Source organism: Crocuta crocuta, unplaced genomic scaffold, assembly GCF_008692635.1.
Source record: "Crocuta crocuta isolate KB4526 unplaced genomic scaffold, BGI_CrCroc_1.0 scaffold457, whole genome shotgun sequence".
In the NCBI taxonomy this organism is placed as follows: Eukaryota; Metazoa; Chordata; class Mammalia; order Carnivora; family Hyaenidae; genus Crocuta; species Crocuta crocuta.
This window is the reverse complement of record NW_027531318.1, coordinates 5,980,933-5,995,610: the sequence shown is the minus strand read 5'-3', so window position 1 is coordinate 5,995,610 and position 14,678 is coordinate 5,980,933. Positions and strand designations below refer to the sequence as shown.

Sequence of the window (14,678 nt, the reverse complement as noted above, 5' to 3'; positions counted from 1 at the left end):
TCATTAATAGCGATGTGTTCTCCACCCGGAAGTTCCTAAGAGCTCATTTCAGTGGATAATGATTGTTTTTGCAGGAGGAACCCCGATGGTTTTTCCGTTTCTGTTTCCATAATATGTACTGAAACACACACTTCATTGAAAGCAGATGGTGAATGCGTCCCCCGACGTGTGAGGGGAGACGCCAGGCTGGGGTGGCTCTGATCTGTCTGCCTTCTGGGCAGCCCTGGCATGGATAGGGGCTGAGATGCTGGATTCCCCCACCCTGCTCTCTGGAGATGAGTGTGCGAAGCACGGCCTCAACCAGGCCAGTCTGGACGGCTGGAATGACTGGGACGAAGGAAATCAGAAACAGTAGGGGTGGGTGGCTTTTAGGGTGGGTTGAGATTAAAAGAGAAGAAAAGAAGCCAAGGGAGGAGACAGACTGGACTCTCTAGGTCTCTCATTCACAAGAGAGAGTCTTTCTTGCAGGGTCAGATTCTCAGGAAGTGCGTGCATTAGGCAGCTGCCCCTCTGGAGGAAATTAGTACTAAAGCCTCAGCCACAGAGACCCAGGCCTGACCCTTGTACTCATCTGCCTCCGTGTAATGTAACAAGAACCATATTCTCTACCATATCTTTCTCAAGAACATAAACCCTATTTCTCTGTCTCCAAAAAAGGCAGAAGGGCTTGCTGCTTCCCATGATAGTCAACAAAACACTTTACCACCAAAGCCCTACCCAGAGCCCCAGGCCCTCAGGACAATTCTGTGTTGTGCAAAGGTCCCTGTGGTGATCCAACCAGTCCCTTTGCCCCAGGGCTGCAGAGTGCACACCCACAGGCTGCTCACTCATTAGGTGCATGGGTGACTTGGTCATTGGAGGCTGCCAGTGCTGTGGACATGCTGGCCACTCTGCGCAGAAGTGGCAAACACCCAGCTCCTCTAGGCACTGGTAGAATGTGCCTGACCTCAGTCCCGACCCCACACATCAGCACAATTGTCTGCTGCTTGGAGAACCCCCCCCACCCCAGCCTACAGGCTACAAGGGCCACGTGTAGAGCATGTGCTCACCATGGCCCTTGCTCGGTGTGCACCTGTGCTGGGTTCAGCTTGAGCCCACATGGAGGCTTAGACCTGTTCCGGGATGACCTGTAAGGCAAGGCTTCCCCAAACTTACTTTTAAATGTGTGATTGAGACATCTCTTGAGAAAAAACTCATCTTCAGGGATGGAGAAGCTTGGCAGACAACTTTGACTCAGAGCAACACAAGGGGATGGTAAATGGTACTGTGAGCAAGAGGTGCGTGTTTAGCGTGCCATTTGTTTGCCTCAAGTCCAGCTTGCTGTGGGCTCATGGCTGTGTCCTCCTGAAGCAGGAGCTGTGAGCCCATGGATGGATGATGCATGTAAGCACACAGCTGGGCCCTGCTGGGGAATATCACACAGAGGAGGAAAAACCTTCCTCACCCAGGCAACAGAACAGTGAAGCTTGGGCTCCAGTGGATGGGAAGTACCTGGAGGAAACTGGGGGGTTGGGAAGCTGGTGGGAAGTGGTGGGGAGAGTGGGGGAGGGCCTGAAGGGGGGAAGGAACAGCCAGCTGCAACCAGCAAAGCAGTTGACTCAGCACTTGGGGAAGCAGATAGGCAGGCAGCTGGGGTGGGCAGATTTGCAAGATTGCTCCAAAAATGCTAGAAGACAAGGCCAAGTGAGTATGGGTCTCCAGAGCCACCCGATGGTGGGGGCTGTTTCCTTCTAAAGAGTGAGCATGTGCAGGAAGGGCCACGGTAGTGGAGGATTTGCACACACATGACATTCCTTTCTGTGAAGCACTGATGATTTCGCTTGGCAGACCATCTTGGGTAGAGTTCCCTGCCCTCTCTTGTTAAAATCTAACCGGAACCTAGTTTAATTTCACACACCCCCAGTTCAGGAAGTCCAGCCTGTGGGCAGAGACATCATCCATTACGGAGTTTTTGGGTGACTGAAAATCCATACTCCAGAGAACACCAAGCTTCAGGGAGAACTTGGCAGGAAGTGGCTCAGGAAGTCTGAATTTGTTTGTGAGGAAGACTGGGAAAGGGAAATAAAGGGCCAGAAGGGATGTGTAGCCCAGGGATCCCAATCCTACCTGTGACATCATGATTTATCATGAAGAATATATACACTTGACCCTTGAAAATGTGGAGGTTGGGTGCCAACACCCTGTGCAGTTGAAAATCCACATCCACATAGAACCTTGACTCCCCTAAAACTTGACACCTAATAGCCTACTATTGGCCTTCCCAGTAACATGAACAGTCTATTTACACATCTTTTATGTTTCACTATATACTGAATTCTTGCCATAAAGTAAGCTAGAGAAAAGAAAGTGTTATTAAGAAAATCATAGGGAAGAGAAAATACGTTTATAGTACCATATTAGACTTATCAAAGGAACCCCTGATTCTATAAGTAGATACATGTAGTTCAAACCTGAGTTGTTCAAGGGTAACTATATTTGGTCTTCATTGGCTTTTCTGGCACAAAGCTCCTAAGAACCTTGGAATCTGCTAAGTGAGATGGCTTCTAATGCCACTGCCTCTGAGTGCCATGCCTTGCACTGTGCTGGTGAGGGCTCAGAAGTGAGATGGGGCTGGACTCTTCCTGCCTCTCCCTGGATTCTTAGAGCCTTACACCCTCAATGATGGGTGGACCCAAAGGGCGATTAACCACATCAGTCCTCTGGGAGACTAACTGTTCTCAAGTCTGATTCATATGTTCTGCTGCTTGCTTAGTTCCATCTAGGAAATCCTGTTCTCACGGTTTCCCAGGCAGAGGCTCACTGGAGTGGTGTCCAATCTGGAGCCTGGCTGATGTTTTGGTTCAGGAACTGCCCGCCTTCTTGGGAAGTCGCTGCTCCTTTCCTGATAAGAATATGGTGTTCCGAACAGAGCACCAGGCCACGGGCCAGGAGACCTGGGCTGTGGTTCCATCATAGACTTTCTCTGTGTGATTGCCTTTGGGCAGGTCTCTTACCTCACTGGGCCCCAATTTTTCATATTAAAATAAGAGGTTCAGATGTAACTGGTAATATTTCTCACAACCCTAAACATCTGATGGTTTAATCATAAAACTCGAGGACATTTTTATTCCTACATTTTTTTTCTGTCCAAGTGCATCTGGCTAGACGCAACATAATAAAAATACTCCCTGAGATGGAATGTGAGGTGATAGATGGCCACAAGGTCAGACTTGTTGGAATCTCTTTTCTGTTAACCTTTCTTATTATAATCTAATTGATATTGAGTGAGATGCTGTATTCCAGATGATTTTGGTGGAAATTTTTATTTACCTATATGACGTACAGTTGGCCCCTGAAAATGTAGAGGTTAGGGGCACTAACCCTCCATGCAGTCGAAAATCCTAGCGTAACTTTTGATTCTCCCAAAAACCTTAACCACCAAACCTCCTGCTGACCAGAAGCCTTGTTGATAAACAGTTGGTTAACATATACTTTTTGTATGTTTTATGTATGAGATACTGTTTTCTCACCATAAACTAAGCTAGAGAATTTAAGAAAATTGTTAGGAAGAGAAAATATACTTATAGTACTGTATGTACCAAAATATCCATGTATAAGTGGGCCCATGTAGTTCAAACCCATGTTGTTTAAGGGTCAACTGTAGAACGGATAATCAAGAAGTTAGGGTGAGTAATATAATGTGCCCACCATCCAGTCTCAGAAATATAGCATGGCTAGCACAGATGAAGCCCCTAACTAGCTTTCCCATAGCTGATTTCCTGCTCTTGTCCCCAAAGTACCACTATCTGGATTTCATCTTTGTCATGGATGGAACCCAACCACATCAGACTTTGCTGCACACCTAGATAGGCAGAACATCACATAAGTAGTAGCATGTAGTGTATTTCCTTTTGTTACCTGCTTTCTTTCCACATTTTGTGACTTTTATCTGTGCTGATTCATTTCTACTGCCTTATGAGAGTCTTTGGACTATCAGATTGTATGGATCAATTGGACTTTCTTTCAATACATTTTCCTCTTGGGGAGCTTTTAGACTGCGTCGTTCCTTTCTTTCTCCTTTTTGTTTTCTCTTTCCCTTTCTCTCTCTCCCTCTTTCTTTCTCTCCCTTCTTCCTTCCTTCCTTCCTCCCTCCCTCCCCTTCCTTCTTCCTTCCTTCTTTCCTTGCCTTTTTGATCATTATATTCAATGCCATTCTAAACATTCCTGGATATGTTTCCTGGACATATATGAAAACAGTTTGTCTGTGAGTGCTGTTGCTGACCCAAATTTATAAGGTATTTCCAAATTGCTTTTCAAGGCTTCCTGATTTGCCCTCCTGCCAGCAGTATATGCTTCCACATCTTCAATAACATTTGGTTTTATTCTGTCAGACTTCTCTTTATGAACAGCAAAGTTCTTTGAACAAGTCAAACTTTAAAGTGCTTCAAAATTCAAAACCATGGAAGGGCAGAAGGTGAGGAGTCTTTGTTCCTGTGCCCAGGCCCCGGTTTTCAGTTCACTGATCACTGTCATTAATTGGTCCTTCTGGGGAGGTGTTATAGACATACGGACAAAGGTGCTTATGTGAGTGTATCTTCTTTCTGACATCTTTGCTCAGTCACTGAATCATAACTCAGTGTACCCTTCCCCTGTTCCCTTCACCTGACAAAATACTCTTGAGATCACTCCCCATCTGCCCACGGAGCTTCTGTATTTTTTTCTTGTTTATGTCACTCACTGCTATTTGGCTCTTTTTTTAATTAGAAGAATAATTTTTTTGAGAAATGTTTCATACATAATAGAATATAAAACATTCATGTACAATCAGAAAAGAATAAAATGAGACCCTGCATAGTGTCCTCTCAGACTCAGGATTATGTCAATATCTTCAAAACCTTCCTCCCTCCCCTTTTCATTGACAGCCCCTTTCCTCTACCCTGAGCTAATCCCTCTGCAAACTTTGGTGTTAATGATTTCTTTGCTTTTCTTTATAGATTTACAACTCCTATGTGTTCCCTAGAGGAATCAAGATGCAGTTTTGACAGCAAACACAAATTTAACTGGAATCAAAAAATAAAGCTGCCCCTTGATTCCCAGGAGAAAATATGTTCAACGGAATCTCTGGATTTAGATTCCCCAAGTTTAGATTCCCAGAATGTGTAGAAAGAGCCCCCTCTAGAGAATTGGGTAGCAAGGCCATGATGAAACCTGGGATATGAGGGCCTACACTTTGCAGCATCTGGTGTGGGATGGGTTTAGGGTCACAGCAGTGATGTGGTAGGGCAGATAAGCTGTTCAGTACTTCCTGGGTCTAAACTCACCACAATGTACCTCCAGCTCTCAAGAGTCTGTCAGAGGAGCACATTTCTGTGGGGGTGAGATGAGGAACCTCAGCTGGTCCAAGCCATAGGTGATAGAGGAGAAAGAAGGAACTTCGTCAGTATGTGGACAGAATAAGTCAAATAAGATCAACTGGACCTCAGTTGGTTTAACAAGATGGTAGTAGGGATGTTCCAATGACCCCATTGGCACATCTCTGGAGTCACCCTGCTTCCATCTGGACTGAGTTGCCTCTGTCTCTTCATCCTGAGGCCTCCTGTCAGCATCTTAGGGATGCCCTTTGCCTCTCTTCTTGTTAGATTTTTCATATATCTCATGATGCTTTTTTCTTGGTTTATTCTCTCATTTCAGTGGAATGCTTCCTGAAAACCATATATAGGAGATAAATTTTTTGAAGATTAGCATGTCATAGGATGTCTTTATTTTACCATCATACCCAATAGTTTTGCTGGCTATACGATATGGGTCCAATATCACTTTTCTTTAGAATATCTCCTGGCTTCTAATTTCTTTCTTAAAATTCTAAACCTGTGAGTACATCCTTTGTGTGACCTGATTTTCTCTCTCTGGAAACTTGTAGGCTCTTCTAATGATCCCTGAAACTGGAAATTTTACATGACATGTTTTGGTATGAATCTCAATGGGCTCTCACAATTTGACCATGCATGTCCTTCCATCCTGAGAATGTTCTTGAATCATTTCACTGATGATTTCCTCACCACTTTTTTTTTCTGGAACATCTGCTAAATCTCAATATTGAACCACCTGGGCAGTTCCTCTGATTTTATTATTTCACTATCTATTTTCATCTTTTTGTGATTTTGACTACTTTCTGGGATATTCCATCAAGTTTGGTATGGTTGTTTCTACAATTGTATTTTGAATTTCCAAGATCTCTTTTGTGATCTCTGAATGTGTAAATGATCTTTATTTTAAAAAAGCCACATTTTTGTGTCATAGATGCAAATCTTCTCTGTTGCTCTGAAGGTATTAAGAGTGTGTGTGTGTGTGTGTGTGTGTGTGTGTGTGTGTGTGTGTATCAATGGCCTGTGCGATTTGAGTTGAGGAATTAAAGGCTGATTAGAAGCTCGGTGTTCATGACTGGGACTTGTTGATTTTCACACTATCATGTGACCTAGGTAGACCATTTGTCGGGAAACCCCTGGCATCAATATCTTAAGAACTTTCCTCTTGGGCTGCAAGAGTTTCCATAGAGAGTCTCTTAATCCCCTGGCTGCAGAGGAAGAGTCTGGCCACCCATGTTCAGGGGGCTGAATGGAAGATATCTCTTCATTAAGTATTCATTACGCATACTGTACCTATACCCACAGCTGTGACTGATGTCGTTCAGCTCCATGGCCTTCTGTTGCACTCTCTCCAGAGAAGCAAGGAAGTAGTGTCACAGGGGCAGAGAGTGAATGAGGGCTTTGGAGATGAACAACTTCTGAAACAGCTTTCACCCAGCTCTCCATACCTTATCACCTCTTTATCCCAGTTCTGTTGGCTTCAAGACACCTGGATTCCCACATTTTGATTCTGTTTTCCGATGGAAATCTTTTGGGAGTGTATCTCTTTCTTGTAGTCCCTTGTCAAATGCAGGCAATAAAAGCAAACCCATGGTACCGATGTTTTGGGTCTCCTCCCCTTACCTAAAGCCACAAGTTCATTTGGTCCATATTTTTTCTTATTATAGGCAACAACTTGTTTCAGGCAATGAGCTATGTATTTTGGGGCTTTTACTAGATCAGCACACATTTCTGGTCCTGATATCTGTGCCCATCAGCTTAAGCTAAATTATGTGCAATAATAAGTGACTTCCAAAATCCCAGTGCCTTACAACATCAAATGTTTATTTCTTGCTCATATACATACTGGCAGTGTGTTGACTTTCACTCTGTATTCTTTGTTCTGGAATGCAGGCCAAAGGAGGAGCCTCTATCTTAGTCCTATGACAGAGGGAACAAAGCAATGGCAGAACCATGCAATGACCCTTAAAACATCTGTTCAGACAAGGTATAGATTCCACTAGATGAAGGAACTCCCACCAGGAGGGCATGGTGCTTCTACCAGGTGGGGTCCCAGGGAGGGGTCCTCTGGGGGTGCATCTAGTAGGCAGAGACAGCAAATATTTGGAATAAGTACAGTAATGCAATCTGCCACAGTTCCTTCATGATTATCTTCTCCTCTTCTTGAAACTGGCTAATCCAAAACTGAGGTTGGTCTTTTTTTATGTGATAGTGTTGTAGTAAGGTGAGAAGTAGCCATCTAATGTCTCTACCCTTACAGTCCCTATCCCTGCAGTGGGCATATGGCCCAGATTCTCAAAGACAACCGGCACTTAGATTAACTCCTTTGCTGCCACACATCATGAGCTCTTAGCACTAGATTGGCAGGATATGAAGGAGATTCCCACTGTTACCTGTCCCAGCAAGGCACCAGCACTAACTCTTGGAGTCCCAGTCTGTCCTGGAAGTTCTTTTAAGTAGAACCCCATTCCTCCTGCTGCCGAGATCCTGGTGACACTTTAGATGTGATTTCATTCCCATCAAAGTCTGGGTGCACACTGGTTTCCAGTCCTAGGTTCCCATGAGGTCCCTCTTGATCTCATTGCTCATGTATATCCTCAAAAGAAGCTCCCATTCCTTGAGGTAGCTTGAGAGAGGTTGTATTCTAGCAAGCAGAAAAATTGAACACCACTCCTGTCTCCAAATATTCTATATTTGAACACAAGGCAGGTACTGGGTCCCTCCTGTTCTCTCACTGCTGACTGAACATAAATTAATTTAGCTTACATTTTTAGGAACAATAATTAGCCCATGATTCATGCTGAAGAAAATGTTCCTATCTCTTCTGCTCCATAAGGGTTTATTTTAGTTTTCTCATTGTTTATGTTGAAAGTTCCAAGATCCATTGGCTTCACTAAATCTGCAAAAAATCCACTGTCCAAACAAACAGCACCTTTCTCTGGGTCCATAGGATACAGACTGTTTGTTTTTATCTGAAAGTGACCAGCATTAATATATGCATCTGTTCCAGATGTTTTGCCCAAAAAGGCTAACATAGCCAGTGGGCATCAGGGGTCATCCTGGCACCCGAGGTGAGAAGGATAGAACCTCCTTATGCTGGAGAAAAGTGGGGACCAGGAAACTTTGCTAGTGAGTCCTACCTGTCTAAATATCTCTCCCTACAGATACTCAAACTGACCACACAGACCAGTAGGACAGATCTAGTATGTCTATATTGTGTTAGTTTGCTTGTGAATGTGTTAGGGGAAGTCATAGAATTGGGGTTGATCAAAAGGCAGTTCTTCACCTTCATTCAAGCAAGGGAGGTGGAGTGTGTGGCATCATGGCTATTGGCATTTGCTCCCTTCTTGTGGGCACACCTGGAGTGGCACCGCTCTGCCTCCTGGAGCTCAGGCTGACCGTGGGACTTGCTCTGTCCAGTGAAATGTGAGCAGAGCCTTTAAGGGCTGGTGTGCAATTTGCCATGAGTCCTTCTCCTGACAATGCTCATGGATGTGTCTGAAGCTTGGGTCCCTGAGTGATAGGAGACTGAGCTGGTCTGCCCTGGACATATGATGTGAGCAAGTAAATTCTCTGCCATATTGGCTACTGAAATAGCCTAATGACTAAAAAATCCGAGCTTTTTCTAACTCCGACACAAAGCCCAGGAAGCCATGGAAGAGAAGATTTAAGTGGGACCACATTTCTAAAAGTCAATATGTTGTAAATGGTAAGAATGACCATATCAAAAGCAAAAGAGAAAAGGTAAACTGAGCAAAAAATATTTGCAGCTCATAGGCTAAAGGGCTTGTTTCTCTACTGTGTATACAGCTGTGCATTTGCTGCCTCTCTGCTTAAAATGCCCCTTCCCCAGACAGCCTCAGGCCCTGGCTTCTCACCTGCTTTCAGAATGTGCTCAGATGCCATTGTCTGGGTGAGGCTTTCCTCACTTGCACTATTTATTTCCAACTGTGGTTCTCCTCACATAGCCTCTCCCCTTTTCCCTGGTCTATTCTCCTGATAAACACAATAATCTAGGTTTGTATATGTTTTCTTATTTGTAATCCGCTAGAAGGTAAGCGCCATGAAGAGGGGGAATGTTTTCTTTGTGTGTGTGTTTGCTTTGGCTACCATTCTATTTCTAGTATGTAGGAAAGTGTTAGGCACTCAATAAGTATTTATTGAATAGATTAAGGAAGTCGGTTACATGAAAAAGAACAAAGAATGAATTCTATGCTACCATAAAAAGGAATTTCCCCTTTTCCATAATACAGACTGCTGGAAATTCTATAGAACAAATGATCTCTTCAACAAGTAAATTTGCAAGGAGTATAAAAGAAGGAAAGTAGAGGGAGAATCTGTAGATTAAAAGAGACTTAAAAGGCCTCTCCACAAATTCAAATAAACACATTTCTTAAAAATTAAGGCATTTATGAAGCAATTGGACATTTGAATACTGATCGGATATTTTATAATACTAAGGAGTTTGTGTTAACTTTTAGGTGTGATTATTATATTATGGTAATCTTCTAATAGCCTTCTTTTAGATATACATGCAGAAATATTTATGGATGAAATGCTATGATGTGTGGGAGGGGATGAGTGGATGTGGTTAAAACAAGATTGTTCTTGCGTTGATATTACTTGAAGCAAGGTGATGGGAATGTGAGGTTTGCATTATAGAATTTTGCCTACTTTTGTGTATGTTCAACATACATATGCATGCACACACACACACCCTCTGTTGACTTGGAAGTGCACAAAACATGTCTACAAGGATCCTTAAGAAGCTGATTACATTGTCTATGGGAGGGGAAACTGGGAAGCCATGTCATGAGTAGAAGGGAGTTTGGAGGTTTTTTTTTAAGTAAATCTATTTATAGTTTTTGAATTTTGAACACAGTGAATATTCTATCTATTCAAAAAATTAAGTTAAAAAGGAATCTTTTGATCCAAATCGTGGTTACCAGACAGCCTGAGATGGTACCCCAGCTCCATTATTATTAGGCTGTGTGAACTCAGGCAAATTATCTAATGTCTTTCTATAAAATGTGGTTAACACTAACTCCCTCCTGGAGATAAAGAGTGTAAAACACTTAATATAATGCTCAAGACATTGTAAATTCCTAGTAAGTTTTAGCTCTTTTTATTGTTACCAGTCTTGAGCAAGGGATAGCAGGGAGCCAAGGGCAGGAATGAGCAAGAGCTCTGGCTTGGGCTGAAAGCTCGAAAAAGAGAAACTCTTGTTTGTTTTTGATGTTCAGATGGTCTTGCCTTGATTAATATCAGCTGCGTGAGAGTAGACTGCTATTTATCTTAGAGAAGATGACTTGGTTGGTACTCTGTTGGATTTTCATGTGCCTTTATTTTAAAACTGTGGTTTGAGGCCTGCCTCAGGAATTGGACACAGCTGGAGCCCTCTGAACCTCTGAGCGGTTCTGCTGTGGGTAGCTCTTACCTCTCTGGGCCACCATATTTCTTTATATGTTAGATTAGTGAGTGGGGTCAGATGACAGTCCAGAATCTCTGGCTCTAACACCCTATGATCAGTTACTTGTGACTTCCCAGCAATATTCAGAAATCTGTTTCCAATGGTCTCTAAATTCAATGTCAATGAATTCAGAGGGATTCAGAGGGAACTTTGAATTCATTCACTCATTCATTCAACAAACATATACTAGGAATGATTCTCAACACTGGAAATTCAGCAGTGAACAAAAGCTATTGGTGTCTGCTCTCATGGAGATTAAATTCCAATAGTGGAAGATAAACAACAAACAAGTGAACCAACTACCAATCAACACATCTAAATAATTCTGATGATCACAAGTATTATGATAATGCATTCTTTAAAAAAATTTTTTTAAGTTTATTTAATTTGAGAGAAAGAGAGAGAGAGAGAGAGCGAGAGAGAACAAGCAGGGTGGGGGGTGGAGGGTGGAGCAGAGAGAAGGAGAGAGAATCCCAAGCAGTCTCCATGCTATCAGTGCAGAGCCCTATGTGAGGCTTGAACTCACCAATTGTGAGATCATGACCTAAGCTGAGATCTAGAGTCAGACACTTAACCAACTGCACCATTAGGTGCTCCCCAAAATAATGCATTCTAAAAAAAATAATAATGCATTCTAAGGTTTCTATGTGAACTTCTCTAGGGATGTGATTTTCAAAAAAGTAAATACTGTATTTTATTGATAGATCAATTTGGTAAACAAATGCCTTGTTTTGTTCCGAAGACTGTCATAATAACTAATTCTAAAAATTGTGAAAGACTCTGGAAACAGTGTTTAATTCTCAAGAAGAAAAGGGAAGTCTTCAGAATGTGTTTATACTTATCTTACTTTATCTTTCTGTTTGTTTTGTTTAAATGCCTGTGCCCTTAGAATCTTCACGGAAGAAAGAATGACAAGTCTCTGCTCCTGATACCTTATCTTCTTGAGGTTACTTTGCTCTGCTCTGGCCAGTTGCTTCTTCAGGCAGAGTGTGCACAGGATGGAGCCGGCCAAACCAACCTCTGTGCAGAACTTGTCTTTCTAAGTAAACTCCACCTCTTGCTGTCACACAAGGGCTGGTTTTGTAAACCTTGTGAGATCAATGGGCACTAATTTTAGCCAATACTTAAGAAAAGAGCTTGTGAATGTAGATCAATTGAATTCAGTTACTGGCAGCCACCTAGCAACACAACATCACACCCTGGTCTCACACAGCTTTGACCCTGCACCCCAGGAATCAGAGCTCTGGAACCACGTGGTGACATGGGTGAAGTATCTCAGTAGTTGACAGAGGGTATCCTCAGGGGTAAGTTACTCATTCGGTGCAGTGGGGACAGTGCTGATGCCCCATAATACTTTCAGGGAGTCATAATAATATCTTATTTTCTTTTAAAAATGTTTTTTTAATGTTTATTTATTTTTTAGAGAGAGAGTGTGAGCAGAGGAGGGGCAGAGAGAGGAGACACAAAATCCGAAGTGGTCTCCAGACTCAGCTATCAACACAGAGCCCGACAGGGCTCAAATCCATGAACTGCAAGATCATGACCTGAGTTGAAGTTGGAACCTTAACTAACTGAGCCATCCAGGTGACCTGTCTTACTTTCTTTTAAAACCAGAAGAAAAAAAATGAACTTTTAGGTCAAAAAAGATGTTTCAATAGATAATATTATATATTCATCTTTATACTAACAGTCATAAAATATAATTTTTTTTAATGGAGGAAGAGCCCATGAAGGCAGAAGAGCCCAGGGCACTGAGTATGTTCAGGGTTAATGACTAATAATACAATAATAACGTTACACATTTATGATTTATGATCAGTAGAAGATATGTTAGAGGCAGAAAATTTGAATGAGTTTTATATATTAAAAAAAGTCACATTGTGAGAAATGGTTTATCACTTGACAAAGATCTTTCTTCTGGCTTCTTAAGGGAAATTTTTTTTTCCTGATTTTCTCCATCATTTCCCTGCCCCTGCTCCACCTTTTTGCCTCACTGATGTTACTTTTGTCATCTTCTTAGTCATGTTACCATGAGAAATAAGTGAGAAATTATAGGTAAAACAGCTGGCCCACTACCTGAAATGTAAGTACCTGAGAAATATCCTTCCTCTCTCCCTGTCTCTCATTTTGTCTTCCTTCTTCCTTTCCTAACACCTTTACACCTCCTTTCCTCCTTTCTTCTTCATTTTTAAAGTTCATTTATTATTTATTTTGAGAGAGCAAGACAGGGAAGAGCAAGGAGAGAGGGAGAGAGAATCCCAAGCAGGCTCTGTGCTGTCAGTTCAGAGCCCAGCTTGGGGTTCAAACTAACAAACTATGAGATCATGACCTGAGCCAAAATCAAGAGATGGATACTTAACTGACTGAGCCACCCAGGTGAACCTTTCCTCCTTTCTTACTCATCTTCCCCCTTCTTGCCTTCTGGTTTCCTTCCCTACAAACATGTGGAGCTTTACCCTGTGCCATGCCCAATGGAGCCTAAAGTGACTCCCAAAGAGGAAACTCAGCCCTGGGAGTCATAATAATATACATACAAAAGGATGCTCATTTAATGTGTGTCCTTTCCCAAAGAAATATCTCCTATCCTGCTTATGTATGAGGCCATGCATCTGTGCATGTGTGTGTGTGTGGGTGTGCGTAGCAGAATCCACCTGTTTTAGCTTCTCAGGAAGTCTTGCTGTAAATTTTGTCTGATAAGCCCTCACTCTGCTTCCCTTAGAAATACCCTAAAAATATACTTCTGTGCCTTGACAGCAAGTTGAGGAACATGACAGCCGAGGACACTGAAATTAATGTAAGTCATAAAAGTTTTACCTCCATGAGATTCACTCTGGAGATCATAAAGCTGTAGTCAATGAAAAATAGCAATTGACTACAAGCAAGGGGTAGATAAATTATCCTTTGCATTTTGCTTTGATCTCGGCTACAGAGTGGGCATGGTAATGCCTTTGTTGTAAAATGTTGAGTTTGTAACCAAACATAATTTAGGCTTAAAAAATGAGGTGGGGCGAGAAAGTTGGTTGCAGGGCAAAAAGAAGGTCCTTTCTAAGTTTTAAAGCCTCCAGATTTATGAACATTCTGAAAGGCCACTTGGTACAGAGAAAATTAGATCCACGACCAAACACTGGTTCTGCCACTTGCCACAGTGTTGATGCTTTTCTGGCCACGGCCAAGCTCTGACCTCTTCAAGAGTAGTGAAACTTCTGGAATTAAGTTTTCTCTACTCTGAAAATGCTTAATGATCTAAAAAAAAAAATCTTTTTGACATATTGTATGTAATACGTTACAGAAGGCATAGTACAAAGTAAGTATTTTATGATAGTAGTGCTTTCAGTTTTTATTTTTATTTTAGTTATGAAATGTTTATTTATTTATTTTGGGAGAGACAGAGAGCATGAGCAGGGGAGAGGCAGAGATAGAGGAAGAGAGAGAGAATCCCAAGTAGGCTCCATGCTGTCAGCACAGAGCCTGACACGGGGCTTGAACCCACAAACCATGAGATCGTGACCTGAGCCAAAATCAAGAGTCAGACACTGAACTGACTAAGCCCCCCAGGCTCCCCTGATAGTAGTATGTTTTTTAAAAGGCTTTTATTTACTATTACTACATTATGTAAACAATTAAAGACTACATTACATATATATCGAAACATGGTGTGTATATAAAATATCTGCTCACTTGAAAATGGAAAAGCCCACCTAAATACAGGAGGGGGCCGATAGGTGAAGCATAGGGAATTTTTTTCTTGCTCCCTCTTTTGATTTTTAATGCAAATGGCAGCACATGGAATACAATATTCTGTACCTCATACAGATATTTTCTTCCAGTTTTATTGAGCTATAATTAACAAACTACATTGTATA

The 14,678-nt window shown here is 42.2% G+C and overlaps 1 long non-coding RNA gene across 2 annotated transcripts in view; it reads left to right on the top strand.

Annotated features, from left to right (window-relative positions):
* Positions 1-12,591, top strand: part of LOC144238045 (uncharacterized) — a 51,806-nt gene extending 39,215 nt beyond the window's left edge. For both annotated transcript variants that reach the window (XR_013336990.1, XR_013336989.1), the window contains exon 3: positions 12,239-12,591. This is a non-coding gene — a long non-coding RNA (uncharacterized LOC144238045). The remainder of the gene's footprint in view (positions 1-12,238) is intronic.
* Positions 12,592-14,678: the final 2,087 nt, after the last annotated feature.